Source organism: Manis pentadactyla, chromosome 7 (assembly GCF_030020395.1).
Source record: "Manis pentadactyla isolate mManPen7 chromosome 7, mManPen7.hap1, whole genome shotgun sequence".
NCBI classification, from domain to species: Eukaryota; Metazoa; Chordata; class Mammalia; order Pholidota; family Manidae; genus Manis; species Manis pentadactyla.
Window position 1 is genome coordinate 67,940,175 of NC_080025.1, and position 26,424 is coordinate 67,966,598.

The 26,424-nt window shown below is 34.0% G+C and overlaps 1 protein-coding gene across 4 annotated transcripts in view; it reads right to left on the minus strand.

Annotated features, from left to right (window-relative positions):
* SEMA3A (semaphorin 3A) overlaps nucleotides 1-26,424 on the minus strand; it is a 467,315-nt gene that overhangs the window by 190,143 nt on the left and 250,748 nt on the right. The gene's annotated exons all lie outside the window — the stretch shown is intronic.

The following is a 26,424-nucleotide window of genomic DNA, read 5'->3' on the forward strand; positions in this document are numbered from 1 at the left end:
TCAGAAGAAAGAAACTTATGCCTCAGGTAAGAGTATCACATTTTTCTAAACCTAGAGGGAAATGAATGATGCCTATCTAGGTATGGACATTACATATTCTATTAAATCAATTTATACCACTTCATAAGCAAATTAGAATTTTATTTCAGGAACTGATGGGAACCAGTTGGGATACCTAACATAATACCTACTAGTTTACAAAATATATAAGCCTTTCTGCCATTTGAGTTCTCCTATTAACATACATTTTTAAGCTTATCATTACCTAAGTTTATCAGATAACAGTTTAATCTTCTTTTGTACATGGCTGTAATACATATTTTCTTGACAGTTGAAGCTTGTATTGAACTATATGCCACTACAGCAGTGATCTCAAACCTGACTATACATTAATGCCACCTGACAAGCTTAAAAAAATGTTGAGGCTAATATAATTGGGCTTATGTTGAAAGTCAGGTGTTAGTATTTTGTTTTTATCACTTTTACCAGGTGATTTTAATGTATAGTCAGTGTTCTGAATTCTACTTGTCCCCAAATATAGTAAGTACTGTGATGAAAATAATGTCTATTATAAGTTGTAAATCACATTCCTCTTAAATAAAGATACTTCTCAATATGGGGAAGAAAATAGGGCTATTAAGTTTCCCCATTAGTTATGTTGTCTATGAAGGTAATGGAACATGGTAAATGTTCAAAAAATTTCATGTGAGTCTAAGCCCTGTACCCTAGTCCTATCTCTGCCACAGATCTTCAAGAGTAAAAGCCAATGAATTATTTTAGGCTCCAATTTTATAATTAGTAAAATTAATAATCTTGCCTACAGGATTTCTAATATCACTTGTTTACCATTATAAAATTTCAGTATTGCAGATAATCATTATCATTTATGTATGTATAAAAATGCTCTTCATTGTAGATTTGCTTACTGGAGCAAAATAGAGGTAGTAGTGAAGGATTTTTAAATTAATTATAATTAGTTTACTGTGTTTTAATAGGAATTACTATAATTTCTATTCTTTAGATATTGCAACTAAGATTTACAAATATTAAGAAAGAAGATTTTTCCAAAATTTTCCTTTCTGCTCTAAAAACAAATTACAATCTTTTTGCGGTAAGGTCACTATGAATAGTCTACAACTAATTAGTCACAAAAAGAATGACACTTTATTGGGAAATATTAAATATTATAAAACTACAACTTTAAGTACTGTGATCACAAAGTGAAATACTGTTATTATACATAATAAACATGAAATCAATTTTAAAATTGACACTATTTGTCAAAAATGAGAGCAACTGGGAACAATTCCTTTGTGAAAATCATTAAAGCTTTACTGTAGAGAAGATATCATCTGTCTCTTTAAATTAGCTTCATTCATATTTAACAGATATTAAGACCTAAAGCTGTGTTTTTCTTCCAGGCCACTTTTATTTAAAAATAAAGTTCCTTCAATTAATGAGAGTTCCAGTAAGAAAAGTAAAAAAAAAAATTATAAAAAGAAAAATGAAGAGAAAGAAAATGACAAATTTGTGTCACAAAGCGCACTGCAATTTCAGTTTTCAGGTTGTAAAGACAAATGAGACATCAGATGAAAACAGCTTTGTTAGCACAGCCCTGTAATAAGTTATGGAAGGGGAACTAATCTTGGTCCTCTGAGTTACAGTAACTCACTACCTCGTAATGATAAAAGATTTTTATATATACATTGTTTTACATCCTGTCCATCTTCCTATTTATGAAAGCCTTAACATTTCATTTAAAAAATGAAAGTGACATTTTATAATGAAGTACATGAAATTAAATTGTATTAACAGCGCAACTACCACATGTGACAATTTTGGAATATTAGAAAATGCCATCACACGTTCTTTTTTGCTAACTGCTGTATTTATATTACTAACAATCATATGAGATGAATTTGATATGTGTACAACGAACTTTGTATAGAGTTTTCAAATAAAACAGAGCAACTGAAAATTATCTGTGGATTTTGTGAATATTGTGATAGACTTGTCTTCTGAGGCTTATATATGTTAAAGTCTCTGATAATATTTTCAAACTTCTTGCATTTAAAAATTTATTGAATCTCCCTGGATATGTGCAATTGTTCCTCATGAAAATCTCTTGCTGCATAAAGAGATTTCCAATCTGGAAACAGACAGTGTGTGGCTTTATGTCTGCCAAGTGTTGCCATCTTAAAATCTTGACTGTTGAAACAATAACATTTTGGCTGCTTTTATAACACTCATTTCATGTTTACCATTTAGTAAATGTGCATTTTTATAAACAGAGGGACTACCTAATTAAACTGGACCGGAGTAAGTATTAGGTCAATATATTGAGAACAAAATCACCCCAATATGGTTGGGTTACAGAACAGCTCAATTTTGCTCATTGAGTTCTTTTGATTTTTGGCAAAGAGGAAAGAAAGAAAGAACAGATGGTGAAAGAAAGAATTGAGCTGCTGGGTGATGGAATACACTATCACACTGAATTATAAAGAATGGTGCTCCAAACTCCTGACTAGTTATTTCAATTAGAGTACAAAATCAACACACACTGGTTATCTCTGAAGCAACAGAAATTTTTCAACAACAATGAACATACAGTTCAGTTTCATGGTAGGACCTTCCAGGGTTAAAATATGACATTATCAGGAGGGGAAAGGTTGCTTTCTGCAGTTGGTTTAATGAAACATAAATGGTATCACCTGGTTTGGGTTGGAGAGTGGGAAGAGATTTTGCACTTGTTCATTGATAATTTGAGTGTTCATATCTGAGAGATTTATACTACTTTGAAATAGGTGAAGCTTTAATGTTTATGCAAATTGCATATAAATATGTAAATTAACACATTTGCACTGACAAAGATTAGAAAAGTGTTCTACTTCAAATACACAAAGGCACTAGAAAAATGCATTCTTTATAAAATAATAACATAAAGGCACCCATTTACCAAAAAATGGCAAATTAATTTCATAATGATATTGGTATTCCATTCATTTTCTACTGTTTCATCATGTAAGTCTACATAAACATCTTGAACAACTAAACAGTAGTTATATACAAGATGTAAAAAATAAAATGAAACAAAGAATAAACAAAAATATTAATGAAGTAAACATGATTCTTATTTTAATGAACTGTTTTGATAAGAAATAAAAGTACCATGTTAAGAGAGGACCAAATTACTTTAATGCTAAACATTTTAAAGATTCTTTTGCTAAGCATTTTATTTTATTCTGCTTACATGGGAACGTAACCATTTTGAGTTTTCTGCATTTGCTCTACCATGTGAATAACAAGGTAAGCCATATAAAAAACTGCTTCAAACAAAGGTCAAAAAGAGAAAGAGCAGCTATTAACTTAAAATGATTAGTGGTAGAGGAAGGAAGCTAAATGATCAAAAGCAAAATATCACTATACTTTCTCAAATCTCAAACACATTCTTGCTTTTGCTTTTATTTTGAGAGTTAACCAACCAATACATTGATTTTGGACATCTCCCTTTAAAATGAATGATCATTTTTCCAAGTTTAATTTAGTTCATTGGGATTATATGAACCTTTGACATTTAAAAATCATAAATGAATGGTCATCTCCAAGCTTAATTTAATTCAGTGATCAGCAACCCTTTTCTGCCAAGGGTCATATAGTAAGTATTCTTGGCACTGCAGACCAAGAGGTAACACTGAGGATTTTGTGTAGGTACTTATATAACAGAAGAGAATAACACATTTCCACAAATTTTTTAATAGGCAAGACTCAAAACCTTATTTATGGAATTGAAGTTGTAATTTCATATAATTTTCACATCACAGATATTTTTTTTTTTTAATTTCGTTTCCAACCATTTAAATAAATAAAAACTCTTCATAGCTTGCAAGCTGTACCGAAACAGAGAGCAGGCTGGATTTAGCCCACAGGCTGTAATTTCACAGCCCTTGATTCAATCTATTGTTTTATTTTTGTTTGAGTAAGTTTCTAAGGTACAGAAAGAAATGTTAAGTTGATTTACCTGAGGAAATACAAGTCTCTTAGTCTGAGATATACATTGCTGACATATGTACCTGGAAGAGTTTGGGGAAATATGAATCAATTTGATGACTGAATTGTGAATTGTTTTGTGTCCCTATCACAAAAGAAAGCGTAAGTTTTTGTTTTACCCAGTGTTTTCTGGCTATTATTTCAGAGGCAAAGTAAGTGACAAGCAATTATTCTTCAAAGCTAAAGTCTACTTATTATTTATTGTTTTAGTTATTATCCATACCGAGTTTCTCTCTGATTAGAGTATTTGGACTATATTTATCATGTCATCTTTTAAGGTATCATTACTAATCATAAAAAAAAGTAAGAGCCTTCCACTGAACCATCTGAACTGTCTTTAAAAATGCTTATAAAACTTGATATTTTTATTGGAAAGATGTAATGAAATATATTTAATATAATGGAGAAACGTCACACTACTCAAGTTCTCTACTCAGCTGCCTAGATGACAATGCCGTCATGTATGAGTGTGAAGCGACCTCGTGAACTCAAGTTGGCATGAATTCAAGTTACACATGAATTCAAGTTGGTACATTCAGAGGGAGAAATTATGTATCTGAAATTCACAAACAGAAATATGAAACAAATCAAATGTGGAGGTCCACAAATACCGATGTAATGCATAATTGGTTCCTTTACTAATCCTTTGTAAGTTTCCAGGTTTATGACAGTCAAGGCAAGTGTTTTAACATTTATAACTGAGTATTCCAATTGTTCATTTGGGCACCACTCAGAACAATTTTAAGTGAAAGAGCTGAACTGAAAACAAAAATACAACCTGTGGTGTTCATAGTTCTCAAATTGCTCTTCTCTTTGAACAGAAGAAATAATCACTTCCTATAAAACTAGAGCAGCCATATTATCTAAACACAGTTTTTCTATTTCTTCTTGAAAGACTGATGAGCTTCTTAACATTTCATAAAGACTGCCCATTTTGTTTATGCTGTGAAGCAATGCCTCCAATAAAGCATCTGCAACGGAATGTGACAATTGACTCTAGTCTCTGATTTCATTCATTTGTCAAAAAGTTTACCAAACAGGTTTTTTGTGAACCGGGTCCAAGCTGGGGTAATATCCTAATGTTAGGAAGCAATTTATGGTTTAGAGAGTAAACCCTGTGGAACACAAAGGTTTTACATTATTTCAGCCCCAAGCAGCCCTATTACAGAAATTTCACTTGAGCTTTACATAAAATTTTCTTGGTCTATAGTGGCCTCTTTGCTGAAACGTATGAAGCATAACTAAAAACACAGGTTAGAAGTGTTTGCTTTTGCAAAAATTACTTTTTATATATTTCCTTTTTAATTTCAGTAAACTTAATTATGTAATAGCATATGCTTAGCTATGCATGACTGAAAAACTATATACTGTGATTCACTTCAAAAAAAACAGTCAAAATTTTATGGACATCGATATCATTTTCTAAATAAAGATATAGAAGAAGATCTAAGATTGAAATTAATCTTGTACTCATTTTTATAGGTAGCCTAAATGCTTAGAGAAAAATTCCATTTTTTCAAAGATTTTAGGTACTAGTGTGTGTTTTAAGTTAGTAAAAGATAAGCAATTTCTGGCTTACTTCTTGGAAATGTAATGGTCTCTGAATGTTTAGCATCTCAAACCCAGGAGCAATAATTTATCACAAGAATTTTAGGACTCTGTGAGGTTGCAATTAATTTCATTAAAAGGTAATTTTATTTCTACCATAATGTAATGATTATGTACAACTGCACTGTTGTACCCTTTGAACAGTAGTTTCTTCTAATCACCTGGAGTCAGGTCTTCTTCAGTAGAGAGCAGTGATTTAAAGTGGCTTATGTGAGGATTCCATTTATGTGAGGAATCTAAACTAGTCAAATCCATAGTATGAAAGAATGGAATGGTGGTTACCAAGGACAGTGGGAGGGGTAAATGGGAGGCTAGTAATCAACAGGCATGAAGTTTCAGTTAAAGCAAGCTAAGTAAGCTCTAGAATCTACTGTACATTTAGTCAATAATAATATATTGTACACTTAAAAATTTACTAAGAGGGTAGATTTCAAGTTAGATTTTCTTACCAAAAAAAAAAAAAAAGGTAAAGGTTTGGTGTCAGACAGAAATGAAAATTCAAACTTTTTCCCTTACTATTTGTTCTATCTATTTGGAGCCTTCGTTTCTTTATCCATAAAGGGATGGAAAATGTCCACTGCCTGGAGTGGCTGTAATGACTACATGAGATAGTTTAAAAAACAAAAATCTTAGCACTAATTCTAGCCAATAATATAGATAGTGGTGTTTGTAGACATTATTTTTATCAACACCATTATTTACTGTAACAGAAACATAGGAGCTATTTTTTTAAGTAACTTTAAAAACAATTGTTTTAGAGCTCACCTTACATCAAACATCAGTATACATCAACATTGGGAAATGCCAACCATCCTCAGTAAAAAGGAAGAGGAAGCCAGCACCTCGTTGTATCACCTATGCCAGATGAGCATCCTGATGTCAGCTTTCTCTTGCTTTTGAGGCACAAGTGTTCACCACTTGGAGGTACGTGGACAAATTTAGTAATCAGCATTCTGTGTTATTTCGGACCCTGGTTATAGGGTTGAAAACAGGACTTTTCTTGAAAACAAATTCCATTGCCTTCTTTTGGAGTCATCTTGGATGACTCGGGCAGAGCATGAAACAGATAAATGGTTTTGCTTATCTAACTGATGGTTAACAAATGTTTTGATTGGAAACCTACAGCAGTCTTTTTACTTATTTCTCGATATCATTATATCCATTGTTTGAATAAAACAATCTGCTAAACATCCCATCAGGTGGATGCATGTACTATTAAAAGCTTGATATGTGAATCTTAAATACCTGTAAGTATGCATAGGAACAGACTCTTTATGAACCCTGCCTGCCCCACTAAAGAATGCTCTGAAATTTTATGGCAGTTTTATTTATGGTCACAGTGATTCATGACGTTAACAAGCATTAAATTTTCACAGCACTCCTATCACTTTATTTTGCATGTGAAATAGTAAATCTGCGACAGCCTAAATATGCAATTCTAAATTAAAACTCAATATTTCTAAGAACAATTCTTTCTATTTAGTAGCTCCCTTTTTTAACATACATGATGCATTTTTTTCTTGAATTTATAAATTCTTTAGGATGTGGTTCTTATATTTCAGTAGGTACAATTCTTGGTACAAAATGTACATTAAGAGGTTATTCTGTGGTATGTTGTAAATTGCAGAAGCAATTTAAATAAAGTTCCCAATTAGTGCAGATAAGTAAGAACTTTGAGAAAAAGAGCAGCTAAGTTAAAAAATTATTATCTGGACTGAAATAGAGATCAGAGGGGTGTAAATATGTTTTCTATTGGGATTTCTACCACAAATGGTTCTCTCTTCCCGTATTTAATAGAAAACATACCATGAGTTTGATGTACACCTATCAAAAGAAAAAAAACCATCTGTTATCTTCTAAGGTGTATGAGCTTATTTATTTATGAAAGATGGCAGGGCAAACCACTAGGGTGTCAGATTAATGCCCATAAGAGTCTGAAACAGTGGCTTAAAAATGAGCACTCTTCCCCAAGGATAATAGTAGAAAAGCCAGTATTTGTAAACCAAGTGAACAGCTGGTCTTTCTATGCTTAACATCTAAGACGGAAAAGAGTAGTGTTTAAGAGTGTTTAAGTATTTCTTTAAGAATTTAATAAAACTCAGATCTGTTGGGGAGCATCCTGGTATTTCCTGTTCACTCACTTTCCTAGCCACTCTGACAATGTTTGTGCATTGAAAACAATGACTTTGATTTTTCTTTTGTAAATAATTCAGATAATTCATCTGGAGTCATCTTTCCTAGTAGCAAGCACTTGGTTTAGAGTGTACAACATCCAATTTCAGTATAGAAGATAACTGGCTCAGGAAATTGGAAAAAAAAAATGGCATCAACAAATCCTTCTTTCATTGTTACATAATAATATCTAGCCTTGAAACATAAAATTAGGCTACTTCGGTAGTGTTATCAAATGTCTTGAAAATATTTTTGGATTAGCCTCCCATTATTAGGAATACTCAGGGGTAAAATTAAGAAAATGCTATGTCAAAAAGTTAAATGGCAAAGTGAAGCATGTTCAGTCAAATAAGGCTTAATCTTCTGTATAAGCCATTTAAGTGAAAATAGCTAAAATAATACAGCTATAATCCAATGGAATGCCTTTAAAATTGTGATATCAGAAGAGAGAACTGAAGGGTATACAACACATAGACTTTACTGTTATGCTTCATAAAGCTTATTTTGATCCACAACACATCAGAAGTCACATAATTATGTTATATATTTTTAAATAAATGGTCTATACATTAGTTACCTGTGTTTAGTTCCCCCTGATAAACCACGTATTTCATTCTTCTAAATGATTATAGTATAAAATCTTAGTCCTTTAGCTATAGCATGTGCCAATTATTCTGACATAGGAAAAACTCTTTTCTTTTCTCTTCCTGACCTACATATTGTTAGGCACCATTTCAATAGCAAATATGAAATATAATGAGATTATGGTAACATGTAATCATTTGGTAATAATTTTTATGCATTCTATGCATGATATCTATTATGTTCACTTTCTATAAAGTATATTCAGAGAATACCCCCTTTACTTATTGTTGTTATACAACAATTCAATACCCTTTTCAAAGGTTAAATAATTTTTTTGCTTCCTGTCTCAAATGAATAAGAGATGTAAGAAAAAGTGTTAATCAATGTATTTTTAAATAAAGATTCCTCTTCTCCAATCTCATCTCCAAGGTATTTTGTTCTAAATGACCAACTTGTCTTGATAAACATCTGCATGGATGGATCATTATGTCAAACAACTCTATTATTAGTTGTAGCTACTGGAACATCTAGTCATCTTTTTCTTTCAACTCTCCCCTGTTTCATATATCTTGACCTAGTCACTGCTTATCAATCTTCTCAGAAGACAGGGAGAATAACAGAAAGTCAAACCCAATAATTAGGATGTACATCATCAAGTGTAACCACATGAACTGAAATGATTTATTCAACCCAATGGTTAATACAATAGAGGGAAAAGGAAGTGATTGTCTTTTCCCCCAAAATGTAGCTTATGCATTTACTAAATTGCTCACATCATTATCTCAACTCTTGACCTGCCTTACTTGCACCCTTCCTTCTATCCTCAGCTTTTATCTCACTTCTTTAGGAAAAATACCTCTTTTGCTTTTCTATTACACTTATCTATTCCACACTTTCATCACTTGACCTGATACCTCATATTGTGAGCCATTCTTATATATTCTATTAATATCTAAAACTTACTGAACATGTCAAACACTTTGCTTAGTGTTCCCTGTATATCATCCACGTTATGTTGCAGAAAGGCAACTGCCAAGTCTCATGTAATCTACACAACTTTCCAAAAGAGCAGATCTTTTGTTATTCCTATCTCACAAATAATCACTGAATTTTCATGAAGTATATTGTCCAAGGTCACACAGACAATAAATGTCAGGTTAAAGTTCAAATCTCTCAGATTGCTAAAACCATGTGCTTTACTACTATGCCCCACTGATTCCAACTAGACTGTGGTTCTGGGCTTGGTATCATGCACCTAGAATGTGCTCAAGGCATCAAATAAAAATAATGCTGATAACAATTTTTATGAGTTATTGAATCATATCTATTGGAAACTGACAGGTGAAAGAACAGTTATTGAACACCTCTTTTGTGATATGCATTGTGTGATCAGAGAAGTTGAGTTACCTGCCCATGGTTACTCCATTCATACATGAACTTATCATTTTCTTAAATATGCCTAGGCATACCAAAATACTAAACATTCCATGACATGCCTTTGACACTTTCTCTCCTGCGTGTTATTTATTTACTCCCATCATCTAGAATATTCTCCATTCTTCTTCTCCCCTCCATGCCTGCCAAAAAGCTTTGATACTTACTTCAAATGCTTCTTTTCACATAATGACTTTCCTGATCCCTTGCCTTCCTGTGATATCTTCATTTTTTTAATTCTCACAGTTCTTTTGAGATATATTACATTTTGCCCATTTACCCCATAATGTATATATGTTTTGACAGACTTGCCTACATTCCCCACTGAATGTGAGCTCCCTAGGGGCAGAACACATCTTTATCTGTACATACCCCATAATTTATAGTGTACTTCACAGCATACCATGTTGCTAGTAATTAGAGGAATAATCAAAGATTAGAAAGAATCACTGATCACTGACATACTCAGATTTTCAGAATTGGCTCCATTGCCTCATATTCTGCTATTTCTTTCTATATAAGATTAATTTAATTCTGCTGTTTCTTAGATAATATATACATTAATGCTTTATTTCTCTGACCTCTATTAATCAGAAAATCCTTACGCATTTTTCTTGCTAAGTTTCCTCATCCTTATAGGTTCAGCCTTATTTTCACATTCTGTAAAACATCTTTTCCTCATGCTCAATAACTTACCATGACATAATTAACAAACCATGGGCACCTCTGAACTTCAAAGCCTTTGTTTTATATCTAAGTGATGAACCAATTTTCCATTCCAGAACTCTATGTTGAAAGGTTCCTGAGGAAAGAAATTAACCATGTGTGTATTTCTATTCCTAATAATCATTACAGCGATTGGTGTATGATCACAAAAATTAGTAAATTTTTGTCCATTTGAAATAAATTTAGAAGTTTTAAAAGAACACTTCCTTGATGAGAAAGAACACAACTCTGAAGGAAGCCCGAGCACAATAATATGGAAATACACACCAAGTATAATCAGTGATACTAGAACCCTAGACAAAACTGCTTCATCCAAACCAGGCCCACCACCCCCACAGGCTGCAACGTGTGCCTGTCTTCCACGTCCAGCATACTTAGTCAGTGCTTTTCTGCTTAGCTCCTCTGTTTCTGCTCATTCTCCCTCTTCTCATAGTCCTCTACTACTGCTGTATGCAACCAACTCCCATAGGCAACTGGTATTTGTCTAGTAGATTATGGAATTAATTCTATTTTTGAAAACTTCCAAATTACATAATAAACAGCCCGATAGTAAATAAACCCTAATTAGTCTGAGTTGATCCTTCTGCACAGGGACTGTGTCTTTTTTTTCTCTGTCCAAGTTTCTCATAAGCCCTGGCCCAGAATGAATGAATGAAGAACGGCATGTTGAGCCAAGACAGGAGATTATTTTTTTCAGTTAAATATTGATGAATTTTATTTAGATACTTAGTATAATTATTCACTTCCTGGTTCCCTTAAGTAAATATGTTAGAACAGGTAGGGTTTTGTTTGTTTTATTATGAACAAACTGGGAATACACAAGACCTGATTTCGCCTAACAAAATGTGACCTTAGTCTTTTTTTCCACTGAAAAGATAAGGAAAAGCTTAAATATTATCTGTGATTTATTTTACGTTGCTTTATTTTCTTTTCCTCCTCTAGTTTATATTTGTGTTGTCTCTGTGTGTATGTCTAGGAACACTACTTTGAATTCATTTTATTTTAATATCTGGCTTTACATCTAGCAGATGGTAGAAATACTTTAAGAGGCATACCACCATCATATTGAGACTAAGAGTTTCACTGTTTTGAATTTAAAGAAAGGGAAATGTTTATTTTTATTATATCTATTTCCATTTCAAGGATATTTGATTCAGGTTTATATGTTCAAAATTTATGAAATGTTATGAGCATAAGTGTACATACACAGAGATTTATATGTAGAAAGAGTATATTATAGGAAAAACCAAGTTGATATTGCACTAATAGAAAAATGGAGGAGGGATATTTATTTTAATAAAGCATAACTATAGTCGAACTAAAATGCAATTCCTAGGCTCAAACTTCCAGCTACAAAGTATGTAAGTCATGGGGAGTAATGTACAGCATGGCACCTATAGTGAATAATACCATGTTGTATATTTGAAAGTTGCTAAAAAAGTAGATCCTAGAAGTTCTCATCACACACAAAAAAATGTTCTGTAAGAATGTGTGGTGACAGCTGTTAACTAAACTTATTGTGGTTATCGGTCCACAATATATACAAATATCAAATCATTTTTTGTTGCACACCTGAAACTAATATAATCTTGTATGTCAAGTATATATATATATATATATACCTCAGTAAAAAAATAAATGAATACAAAGATAAAATGAAACCCTTAGAAAAAGTCATTTTTCAGAGACAGACTGATATAATTAAATTGACCTACAGCTACTAACATTTTGACAATTTCTTAAGGTAAAAAATGTTGCCTTTGAATATTGGGTCCTAAAAATAAGGTAACAGCACAAAGTAGCAGTATATTTTACATTTACTGTACTTCACTGAGAAAACACCAGCAGTTCTAAGAATTTATTGCTGATTATTTTTACATTTAAGTTACCATTAAAGTCAGGTTGATCTTTTTGATGTGGTTATAATTTATAACCACAGACAGTCTAAGTTTTTAAGCTAAAACTATACCTCACCTTCACATATCATTTACATATACTGATTGCTTCCACATGTCTGACATAAGGTAAAATAGTTTACGAGCATTGTAATATGGCTAAATCCGCAATGAAATAAAATTCATCTTTGTCTTGAGTACCTCAGAAATTTATTCATGTTGGTACATAAAGCGTTTTCCAAAGGAATTCTGCCTTCCAGAAAAATCCTTTATAAGCCGACTGTGGTTGGTGTCACCTCCCTTTCTAACGATGTCTGGATTTCCCAGTCTGGCTTCCAAGTGTCTTCTGTTAGACAAAAGCCCCTTTAAGTTACTCTCAACATGTTCTTCATTCTATTTACTAGTTTCAGACTGCAAGTTTATTTTCTTGAGTGACTGAATATCCTCTTTCCTGCAAATGGGTTATTTGCCATCACAGGTGGTTCATAGAAGTTAGAAAGACTCAGACTTTATATCCACAGTTTCCTTCCAACTTGGGGACATACTAAATAAGAATATTGTGTTAATTTCTCTGTGGATTAAATATTCTTTAAGTTGTCATGAAGGATGTTGTGTCTTCATGGACCAAATCATAACAAAATAATATTCAAGGCAACCATTACAACATTTGAGAGGATATGCTGTAAGTACAAGAGAAATAAAACTAGTCATTTCCTGGTTATTTTTACTGAATATTAAATGACTGACTTTGGTCCATGTTGAAAACATGAGCTGGAACTTCCAGTCTGTGAGATGCAGGCAGCCCTTTCCTTAAGAAACAGGTGCTTCCTTGCTCAGCCAGATTCAATAAGCATTCATAGCCGTTAGGCCTAATAATCAGGCCTGCTTTCATCCCCATCAAAAGCTTTACAGATTCACTCATACAGATTCCACTGAAATTACACTTCAAACTGTGCCAAGCAACAGGTCAATATCAGACATTTAGCTTCACCTAGGTAGAACTTAAAGGCCTGAGATTAGACTCAGCTGTTTTTTCATCAATTGTCTACTTGCAACACTAGCTTTTTACAAAGCCTCCCCATATGCTCACTGAGTAGTTGGTACTGACAAACTTCCTGTTTTTAAACATTCCCATTATTATGCTGCATCTTTGAAAGAAGCACACTACAAAGATTACAGTCATGATTTTTTCTGTATTATTAATCTAATTCACAAAATGAGTAACAGCTGAAGAATGTGTGCATGCATACCCACTCCAAATGAGCAAAACACAGTAATCTAGAATCTTTATAATTTCTAATCTGCCTCTAGCAATTAGTAGTTAAATGAGTATCTTCTGTGTACCAAGCCCTGGTTGGGCACCTTACACATGTTTTGTCATCATCCTGACAGCAGCTACCCTGAATGAGCTCCTCTCCCACACTGCAGAAGAGCAACTGAGGCTAAAAAAAGATAATAAGCCCACATCCTCAGACCAAGAAAACGCCAGAGTCAATTCAATACTTTCTTTACTATGCTCAGATTTCTCCTATGGCTGTAAAATTTTCATGCTAGCAGCTAAATTAGAAAAAGCCATTCATTTTTAACTGGCCAGTAAGCAAGCACTTGAACACTATTAAACACACTGTTTCGACAGCATTAGATAATGTATATCATTGAGTATATTTAATCAAATCTGTGTTATAATTTTCTACAATCCAAGAATGTGAAATTTTATTCTTTTGGAAATATGAAAAGGCAATAAATCCAGATCATTCACTGGGACACTCTAGGGACCTGCAGTTATTATCTCTACAAGAAAACTAAACTGTATGAAAGATGGTGTAACATGTACGATGGAGAATCAAATGCGCGAATGTGTCCATGGTGTGCATTTTGTGTGGTACAGTTCAATATTACAGACTGAGATCTGTACTATAGAACAAATCACTCTAACATAACTAATTTCACTTCCTTGTATGGCATTTGCTTAAAATAGACTAAACAGATTCTTTCAAAATTAATGTACTGACATATATATATATAGTTGTGGAGAGGAGTACTATCACACAATAGACAGTTTTCTCCCATTTGTCCAGTTTGACAGTTACAGAGCAAAGCCAATTAGATAAGTATTAATCTTGTTTCTGATTAAACAAAACAGACATCGACTCTGCCTTGCTGAGTGACTTCATGCGTGCAAGAGGAAAGCTTTTTTTAGCTGTTTGGTCTCATTTTGTTATTATGCTAGAAGTCTTTTTCCAGAAGTTGTCTTGATTAGGAGATTGACTAATAGAGAGGGCATGTCTGCTCTGTTAGAGTGTGCAACCTTAATTCTGCTCTGAACAGGCGTTTCAAAATCTGTATCAGCATCTCTGATATGACACAGTGATTCAGAACTGAAAGTTGACCTCTAGATTTCTGGATTCCTAAAGCATTACTTTGCATATACCACTTATTTACATACTTTAAAAGTTTCATCATCTATTGTTCAAATCTAAACTTTGCTGCAAACTTTGTTTCAAATTCTCTACCATTTTCCATATCTAAGCTACTTCTGCAACCTTAAACGATTTTTCTTCTAATCAAATATTTCACTACCCTATTCTACAAACCTTTAAATTAAACTGGGTTATTATATCCTGTGCTTAAATCTACTGCAGGTATGGTCTCACCTCTACTCCTTAGCTGTCTCACCTGGAATGACTATCTGCCATGTCGTCACTTACTCCTTCAACCATCTTCATTTAAGGAGTTTTAATGAGGTCCCCAGCATGCACAAGACTCTGTACTTGACTGAGAATATAGGATGAATAAAAGAACAGGTGTGATGCTAAGAAGCAAACGGTGTCTTCTCCCATTCCAATTGGTAGGTTTCCTCAGGATAGTTGCCAATGTTATGTTTTATATCTCTCTTCCCCTTCAAGATCCTTGTTAAGGAGATACTCAAGTCAATGTTTATTGGAGAGAACAGCATCAGGTAAACAACTGGGGGTGGGGGGTGGGGGGTGAGCGGGGTGCACCCAGGAAGGAAAGTTCACAGGTGTGATGTGGAGAAGGGAAAAATGTGGTGGGGCATGGTTGGGGCTGCAAGGTGAAGAGTCCAACCTTACAGTTCCTGTCAATCACTGGATCACACTCCAAGCTGCAGAAATTTAAAACTTTACAATTCTTGAATTCTCCAGATCCTCCCTATACACAACCATTTGCCAAATCTAATTTTTCTTTACGTTCAGTGTGTTTCATCTCCAGCTTTTCTCTCTCATTTCCATCCTCACAATCCTTATTCAGGCATTAACTTCCTCAGATATGAAGAACTTCAGAAAATATAAATTGCTCCCTCTATGCCCTAGACTCTTCGGTTAATTATTCCTACAGGTCAAACTAAGGAATTTGGGCTTTACTTTGTAAGAATTTAAAATAAGGCAAAGACATAATTAGAGTTGAATTTCAGAAAAAAAAATTGTAGCCAGTAATGACAGAAGGAAGAATCAGTAATTCTTGGTGGCTGTTGCCACACTAGGGCAAGTAACAATAAGGATGTGGCTTAACCTGGAATAGAGAACAGGACAGGTCAGAGAGAGAGAGACTCAAGGGGTGGGATCCACAGGTCATCTAGTTAGACATGGGCTGAGCCAGTGAGGGAAGAGGCAAAGATGCTACTGACCTGGACAGCTGGGACAAAATTACAACATGCTCTGAAACTGGGCCTAGGGAGGAGAAACAAATCTGTAGAGGACAGTGGAGACCATTTTCAACAAACTGAGCTGGAGTTCCTTCCCTATGAGAGATCCAAATGCAGACATTTTGTGGCCTTTGACATGTGGAGGAGTTACAGGCAGAAGTCCCCAGCTGGCTCAGCAAATGGTTTCCAGAATTGATGATGTTCCCCGTTAGGAGGATGGATAGACAGAGAAGGGCTTCCTGGGTAACTCTGACACCTAATTTCCAGTTGTGTGAACTTTCTGATACTCTTCCCTTCCTAGTCACCACTTGAGCAACATTTTTACCTCTTAAGGGTGAAAGAGGCTAATTTGTCCTTTAGTCAACATATTTTAAAACTGTAAAGCTGAGGCATTAGGACTAAAATTATGAGAACCGTACTCCCTGTACTGGGCACGATGTTCCGTTTAGGTAGGTCATTAAGGTATATGTGTGTGTAAGGGGAAAATTTAGTGAAAAGTTTAGGTGACAAGATTACCTAATACAGATATTATTGCTTTGCTTGATCTTCTGTAGTCCTATCTGCTAAAAATGAAAATTTCTTAAACTCTTCCCAAGAGAGACATAGGGCTTTTAATTTCTGAGGCCTAGAAATGGTTCCTTGCCTCTAGGGAGGATTAAAAAGGTTTTCCTTATTTTTTTGTAAGGAAGAGGCTTAAATGAGATTTATTTGGATAGGATAAGAAGATATGGGTTGAACACCTTATACTTTCAGAGAAAAGATGTGGGTGGGGGAGATGGGTGGCCAGAATCAGTTAAAAAAAAAAAGAAAAGGAAAGATTATATATTTCAAATCTAGAAGGATGGAAGGCTCTTGTATTGGGGGGCATCTGTGTCCTGCTCATACCCTGCACTCAGGAGGTGCAGGGATTTGAGAATAGAAACAATGTGTGCATGCCTCTGGAGCCAAGACACTAAGCACTATGGCATGCAGCCAACTCGCTGAGAAGGCTAGAGGTAAGGGCCGCTGAAGGAGGCACCCCAGCAGTGCGCCTGAGAGAGAGCAGAGAACTTGGCGTGACAGCAGCAGTATACAGTAGGAGATGCCCCAGGAAGATCAGCTATTAAAGGGCAGAAGATCATAGCCCAATCCTGAGCTGCTCAAGACCTGACGTCAAGCACACGAACTCTCCCCACAACCTTTTGTGTCAATCCTGTGCTCTAGTGATTGGCATTCTGCCTTCCATAATTCCCAATTAAATGAAATGTGACTTAGAAAAATGACTTGAATGTATCTTTACTCATATTTATTTTGGATTCACACACACATATGTACTACATATGAACACACTGATTTATGTAGTTCTTCATCTATATATAATTCTGCAAGTACAAGAGATTATACTATTATGACCAAAATTCCAGAGTGACTTTTTGTAGTTTGTGTTGAAAAATACCATGAACCTACAACTTCGTCAAATATATTATGAAATGTGCCAAGATTTTACTAGACTGTTTCTTCTGAAACTAATTTTTTCTTAAGTGTGCCAGAGAAACATCCTGAATGATAACAAAGTGCGAGGTGGATTAAAATATACTCAATATATGACTTTTAATTTAAAACATGGTATGGAACAGAAATAGAGAGTTAGAGGAACATTTTAATACCTGGTACTCATCATATATGAGATGACATAGATGTCTCCGATTAAAAATAAACATGATTTATAAAACAGCAATTGCTCTTTTCATAACTTTTTGGTGGACTGGTTAAAGATACAATAAAGTAAAGCAGAAAAAAATAGGAACTACCTAGGTAAACAAGAAGAAAACCGCTTTCTAAATCAGTATATCTTATAATCTGGGGGAACTACAGTCACAGTGTTTTCTACACTGGATAACCAAACTCAACTTTTCTTTTTTCTCCATTGGCTAGAAAGAAGCATGACCTATGTATTTTACAGACAAATACTAAAAGAGAGAGAGATAATCCCAAATGACTCCTGTGACCACTGTGAAAATGTCCTTCCAAGACCGTACCACTCGCCCCTCCTGATCTGATTTTCAGTCAAGCCTAGCTAGACAAACTGTATGTTAACTCCATGATGTTCCCAGCCTTATAACTAGTTTCCCTGCAGCTTTAAGCTTTAAGTCCAGATTTGTTTCCATATCTCATTTGAATGCAGAAAAAAATTATATAGCTATATTATTATATAAACTACAAAAAAATCGCTTTTATAAAGAGCAGAGTTTCTTTTACCAACAAACATCAAATAAATAGTTTTTGATAGTGGTATTTGCCACTCTTCTCTACTGCCTTCTCAAATTCTTCTTGAGCTTCAAGAATTCCTTGTTCCCTGTTTGAAAAAGTCCCCTGACGTCTTTAGGTAGATATGGTATCATCTTCCTCAGAAGTCCTACTGTATTCCCTTTACTCATCCAAGAATCCACTTACTCATGAAGAAATCTGTCACATGCCTTATGTGCATTTGTGTGTGTGTGTCTTACACATAAAACGCAAGTAAGAAATGCTGATTATACTAACTGAATTTCTAAATCACTGAAATTTTCATGGCTAATGAAAAGCTGGGTTCATTTAAACCAATTCTTAAAGCGTGATCACAACAGAGCAGTGTTTATTCTCTTGAAACTTCAAGTTCGAGGGTAAGAAATTAACATTCCTGAAGGACTAGGCTTTAGTTATTTTTTAATATGACTTAATAGCTATGATTTGTACATAATACCACTCTTCATAGTTGTCCTACTGTCCTTTCCTGTTAACACTTCTACTTTCTCACAGGACTAACATATATTTTTTAATAATTTATCATCAAATATTGTAAATTAATTTATATTCAAAACATGTTACAGGCCTGAAAGTGGACTAAGGAAAGTAGGCTTTTATTCTCCCCACCCTCCCAATTATATGAGATAAGGATCTTACAGAACTTGATCTATATTTTGTACATCACGCTTTAACAAAGATTCCTGCGACTATTTCCTGACCACATCTCTCTCCTGGGCAAATGGGGGCTTGGGAGCAAGAGCTGAGGTTGGAAGTGGTGGTGCTCCTGGGACACAGAGCACAAAGCCAGGGCAAGGAAGAGACTGACCTGGAGACGAAGAGCAAGGGAGCAACTGCCGCTCTGAGTGAGCAGCCTCAGGACAGGAGGAAACAAGGAAGGGGCTGCGATCCCAAGTCGCAGCGACATGTCAGAGAGCAGAGCCGGGATTCTTGCAAAAGTGCAGACAACGGGATACAGTCAGCTTCAATTCTTAAATGGCTTTACTTTCAACCTCTACACAAAGGCTCAGATGCCATGAGAATGATGGTGTTAGAGTCAGCTCACTCACTTTCTTTCTGGCTGTGTGCCTTGAGACACGGTGATAAGGAAGATCAGGGTATTCATCCAAAGAACTGAAACAGTTCCTCAGCCTGGTTCCTAGGGTCTTCCAAGATGTATGTGCTGTTCAGTATTCACCATTATTTACAGGCAAACAGAAATGACCCAGGTATTTTCTGATTCAACCCTGAAGTAGGCTCCATTCAAGATGTCCTGTTTGTGGTGATACCACTGCTCTCATACCCTTTGCACAATTTCAAATGCTTCAACTGATAGCTTCCTATTCTAGTATCTAGCACCGAGCTTACTGTCTCTACAATATTATATGATTCCCTTACAATGAATTGTTTTTTTTAGAAAACTGCATTCGTTTGTACTCATTTATAAAAAAGGCATATTTGGGCCTAAAAAACAAGGTGTGTCAAAGCAAGAGCAAAATCATTCAATGAGTGACTCTGTACTAACTACTGAGACTGTAATGATGAAAACTAATACAGATCCAGCCTTGAGAACCTCAACCTGGCACAACAAAGATGATCCACATAAGTAATTTCACAGACTGGAGAAATCATTTGACATATGCAATAGAACCAAGCTTCACTTTGTGTGTTGATGAAAACTCAAGTGGGTGATATTACATTTTATCTAAAGACATGTTTATGATCGCAGCAACAAACTAAGTTACACTAAGGATTGGTCAGCATTGTTTCCCACACCACATCGCTCCAAGCAAAGGAAATCTGGAAAGGCAGGTTTAATGACTCATTCAGTGGAAGACAAGATTCCCCAAATTTGTGGTCCCTTTAAGTTTTACTTTAAGCTTGAAGACAATTCTAAGACCAAATTGTTCTTCATATTTATCAACAGAATTATAATTTTGCTTATCTTCATTCCCTAATGCAAGTATAAATTGTATATTTCCTTATCCTGGGTTTGACAGAGTCCAGCTTTGTCACTGTTTGGGAACAGTGTGTGAATTCCCTCTTCATACTGATGTTTATGTCTTGGCAATAAAAGGAGGTAGAAACTGGAGACGGTCAGGTTTATTTATGTCAGAATTTACTGATTCTTTCACGTTTAATTATGATAACAATTTTAAACAACCTGAAAACCAAAAGGAGTCCTTTTAAAAATATAGCAAATAGCATTTTATAAAAATTATTTTACCTTCTCACCTAGCTACTCTCCAATTATAAATGATGGTAATAACATGCCATAGGCAGGCTGCCTCACTCCTGTCAATTACACTTTATGATTCAGGCTTGAAACAATATGAATGTTTATAATTATACACACACACACACACACACACACACATGAAACTGAACCTCCATCATTCTCTTTGATTGGTACTATTATTTCATTCATTACTTTGTTTTACATTTGACAAATAAGCTTTGCATAAAAAGTCTCACTGAAGTTAAAATTTGTTTATTTATTTTTTTATTTTGCTTAAAACCATTTACTCTTTCATGGTATAATGTCCAAAGAAACATATGCAAGGAGTACATCAATTCTAATTTCCATTTCAACTAATGCTTCCGTTTTGTGCATGTTACATCTCCTCTGACTTTTATGTCAGTGCTTCCAAGCTTGGCCTCCACACATTACTCTGTGTATTATGTATCCTAGCAGTCTGCCCATTTCCAAACTAACGAAAGAGCTGTCACAAATTTCTAGTGCCACCTATTAGTGGAAGCACAGAACTGCAAATCATGATAATTCCTTTAAATAGCACCTTAGAAGGCATGGGGGTAAAATCCAGCCCAAGACTCACACTTGGTTGTAATTTATGTGTACAGCTGCCGGTCTTTTTAAAGTGAGCTTTCACTGCATGCACTAAACTTAGATACCTGTCATGTGTTTTGGAGATTTTACCTACAATTTTGCATTAATCGATCATTTCATCTTAGATTTTTTCATAAAGCTTTATAAGTGCACTGTCTTAATCAATTAAAACATAATTTTCCCATGACATAAAATCACGAGTTTGTAAATGAACAGTTAGATAATGATCAATTAAAAATTTATTTTAATACTGGTCTCTTTGTAAGTTTTAAGAAAATTGCAAGTATAAATTCTATTTATATACTATTTAGAATATTTCTATTTAGAATTCTATTTAGAATACTTCTGACTTTATATTTTTAAGTTATCCAAAAAATTTATAAAAGTGTAATATTTTGACATTTGGAACTGTGATGGGTAGGTGTGTCTCTGAAGTCAGAAAAATGAGACTTAAGAAGAACATTTTCTCACTGCTGACTTAAAATTCATGATAACTTTGTTACTCAAAACACATTGGAAATTGTTATATATGTTCATTAAGCATAAATAGATTATGTTCTATAAACAACAGTTTTTATTTTGTTACTAGGAACCTATGCAATCCTATCAATTAATTCAAATTTCATTCCTGACAGATCCTTCAATTGCATTAACTCTTGAATATAGAGTTCAAATATAATTTCCAAAAAGCACAATGTATTTATTACTTATGTTGTTTGATTTACATAGGATAATTAAAAATAAGAAAACAGTTATCACAGATCTATAAATCTACTTAGTTGCCTAAATATCCAGGTACTTGATGTCACTGGCAATAGTGGAGTCTTGGAAAACATTTACATGAAGAGGACTAACCACATAAAAAAGAACTGGAAAAATTATTGCTTCAGTTCAAGTTGACTTAAACTAGTAATGACTGAATATCATTATCAAAAGTGGGTGGGTTATAGACATACAAGGCATGGTTTGTGGTCTCAGTTATTTTCCTACTTGTTAAACTCTATGCCATATACATTACTATTTCAAAGGCCAATCTGGTTGGCAGCTTTAAACAAAGAAGCCACTAATCAGAGATTTTTACTAGTCCTCATTTGATCTGACCAGCACTGGATCACAAGATGTGTGACTGAGTATTTTATATTATTTCACTTTTCATTATTTTGCCAAGATATGCTTTTTGAGTAGATGAATAAAACTGTCTAGTTTCCAGCGGGCTTAAATGTAAGGTTTCAGAATCAAAATCTGATTTTTAGGATTAAGAGAACTGGAGAAGAAAAGGCCATGTTAAATAAGAATCATCAAGTCAGAGACCAGATGTGAAATCTGCAGTGACCATTAGAGAAAAGGAACTGCAAAGAATGTGTAACTTCTTTGCTCTGTGAAATATATGTATACATATATTCATATATCCTCCTACTTCCTAGACATATTCCATTTTAGCTGTGAGGAGACAGTCAGTATAAGACAAATTCCATCCTAAATTATTATGTGAATACTTGAGATAGCCATGAAAACTTTTCATGGACTCAAAAGATCATACCCACTATAAAGTAAATAAATAAGTATGAATGTAATTTTAACCAATAGCAATGTTACTTGAAAGCATTTTATTATCTCATAACCTGTAGATTACCAAGATTGCTTTTCTCAACTGTAAAATATTAACATAAAGTTTTGCTGTTCATATATATTAATATATAAACACACATAGATATTGTGTGAATGTATGTTTGTACTTTAGTAGAATGAAAGAAAATCTCTGAAAAGTCAATACATTTAATTAGTAAATCATTACTCATATTAATTAAATTTTTAAGTGATCAGAATATATTGAGCAATGGGAAATAAAAGGCTCTCGAAAATTGTACTTCATAATCTTTAATTAAATGCTATCTTCTAGTAACAGTAAGATGGGTATGAGAGTTTTGATTTAACTGATAATCTCTTTCTTACATAACTAAACAGCTTGACTCTGGGAAAAAAAACAAAGCTTTACAAAGTCTGAGAAGAAAGCCTTTAAAACGTCTACTGTTTATTTGAATGTTATTTACTAACTCCTCCCTATGAAGGTAGAGTTAAAAGCATGGATTTAACCTTTGGATTCACATGACCACCATCACATTCAGACTTGCATGTGTCTTTGATTTCTACTAAAACTGAAGAACACAATGTCCTGGAAAAGCTCATTACATTGAGTGATGGAACATTTGTCATTTGTTTAAAACCCCAAACTTTATTTCCTTGTGACTTCCATAGGTTTTCCTGAAGTCTTCACTGTACCACACATTCCAAAAGACAGATTATATGATGTTCTGGTATTTCATGAGAAAAATGAAATTTGACTAGCTTTGCAGGGGAAATAAAGTTGTGCACTGCTTTTAAAAAGAAGCATGCTAACATTTAGCTATATTGCATATATTTAAAGAAGACAGAAGTATCTCTGAGTGAATGTTTCTTGAGGATAATTTGTATGTGACTGCTGAGATTTACAGAGTTCTCACATTTGCTTCCCCCACAAGGATTCTAAATCAGATACTGGTTCAGAGGAAGAACCAGCATACCCCATTTTTCTAATATTATCACTTCTCCAGATGGTCCTGAAAACATCTATTCAATTCCTTTTTCCTAGAAAGTGAGGAAGTACCTTATTGGATATGCATGTATATCCACCTCAAAGACTGCCTTCTTGTTCTTCTTTCTTTCTCATTACATATCAAATCTCTTTCATCTCCTACCAGACAAGAGGACAAGTAGAGAGTCAGCACAGTGATTGCCTGAAACTTTGTCTTGGCAACCTGAGCAGTGAGAGAGTTAATGGTGGATCTTTGAAAACAAGTGACCATGGGAAATTAGGGTTGGCAGGGGCTTAACTCTTCACGAATCATGCTGGAATATTTTTAAGAGCAAAGCAGTGGATATTTTAACCGTGTTTGACATCTAATTAAGGAGGAGAAAGAAGTAGCAAAAAAAAAAAAAAACCCTCTATTATAGTTTAGAAACAAAATACTGACAATTGGCTACCAGACGTTTGCTTTGGCAAAACAAGTGTACATATAGAGACAAAAAAAGGTGATGACAGGCCAATAAAATGACAGAAGAAATATCGCTTGGACCATTCCTTTTATTCTTCTTGCTGTTGTTCATTTCACAGTTTATTTCACCAAATTGCTAAGCTCTCGGTATATCAATAGAATTGTTATATAACTTTAAGGCAGTTTTTGTTTTAAAGAAGGCAGAATAATTCTAATGGATGCCATTGCTAAACAGAGCTTATAAAGAGAGTGTCAAATATATGAGTCTTGTCAATATACACAGCTTACTTTATCAGACAAGTTTAAGGCATATGTACATAACAAAGGGCTATTCTTATTAAATGAAGTCTTCTAAATGTAGAGAAACAAGTGGTGCCTTCCATACAATGGAGAGTAATCTATTATAATCGAAATAAAGTTCTTGAGAAATAATAAGTGTAATTCTCAATTCTATTTAGCACTTAGACAAGTATCTCTAAATCTAGTAGATTTTAAATATTTCATATTTCAAACTTGTTATTCTAAAACTATAGCATACAGCCATTCACATCTTCAAGAAGTAAAGTTGCATGTAAAACTTACTTATAAGGCTTATAAACTTGGATAAAGTGGACCATTAACGTAAGAATTATTCAATGGCATCCTCTCAAAGAGCAGAAATAGAAAGCAAAAACTGAGGAGAACACAGATGCCATAATATCATTCACTATGAAACTAATTTAAAGACCGTTATATAGAGACATCATAGAGATTTAATTAAATATGTAATGGATGTTATATGATTATTTTTTAAAATCTTGCATAATGAGCACAATAGCAATTCTGTTTGCTAATGCTTAAAATCCATTCTCATTTCAATAACCATGGAAAAATTCTATAAAAATAAATTTTTTTCCAATTCAATGTATTTTATCTAACAAGTCTTAAATCCAAATAAGCACATTTAATAGGTGTTTAATTTTCCAATCCAAAGTGTGAAAATTACCTTTCTCTTTCCTGGTTGTGGTCCTCATTTACACTAGAGCATTCGGAAAGCGATGTTCCCCATCATGTGAAAATTAAAGAATATGTTTTCTGGCATAAGAGCAATGTACAGTAGACAGACATCTCTACAGTGAGATTCAATAATTTCTTTCACATTACAGGCTAAAAACGGAATATAATTGAAGCTTCTTGCTGCCCCACCCCCAATTCTCTAAATCTGAGAATCATAAGAAAGCAGTACTTTAGGAAGCAAAACTACTTGAGTTAAAACATTTTAATCTTCAACTCCATTTTAACGATCTCAATTATAGAAATAGTCTCCATTAAAAGTTATTTATATGTATGTGTTAGCATTATTTTATATATCTATAAAATTTACCTAAACAAATGTAGAACAAATATTTTCTTTAAGATCCTCATTAAAAAACAAGCCTACACATTAAACTGTAACCAAATAAAGTACTAGCAACCATGTGATAAAGCTTTTTCTTTCTTAAAATTACACTTATTTTGAAGAGAAGTTCATAGAACTAGCTGTTCAACTAGAAAGTAATGTCTCAACTTCAAATCTCACTGAGGTACACATGGAATTAAATAACATTCTGTTTCAAAGGCTTTAACTTTACAACAATTAACCAAATACACAGTCCTTTGTACAATCATAACACACTGTGGAAAAACTAGTCTGTTCTCTCCAGTTTATATTCTCTTGGCAAACCAAGATCTACTGCTTATGTTAAGCATCTGATTGTCAGATTTGAACAAACTGAATATTCATGATTGCAATTAACCATTTAGTGTCTACAGCTAAGGAGATGCAATTTATCATAACAATTACTATAGGTGAGGCATCCACATCTACAAAGAGACCACTTTTTTTGCCACAGTGGCTTTAAAGATATTTTAATTGAGGTAGACTCAGAAAAATTAACGGAACATATGATCACATATACAGATCAGCATTTACCAGGCAGTCAGCTCTTCTCTGCAAATGTGATTAAATGTTCTTTGTTTGCATTTAAATTGCCCTATATCAAACAGGAGACATGCTTTTATTTAAAAAAAAAAGTGTTTAAATCATCTCAGAAAGACACAGACAATCATGTAGGTTTCCCAGGTTAAACTAAAGGTTTTATAGTTTGGGTTGGGAGGGAGTTTAAAGAATGA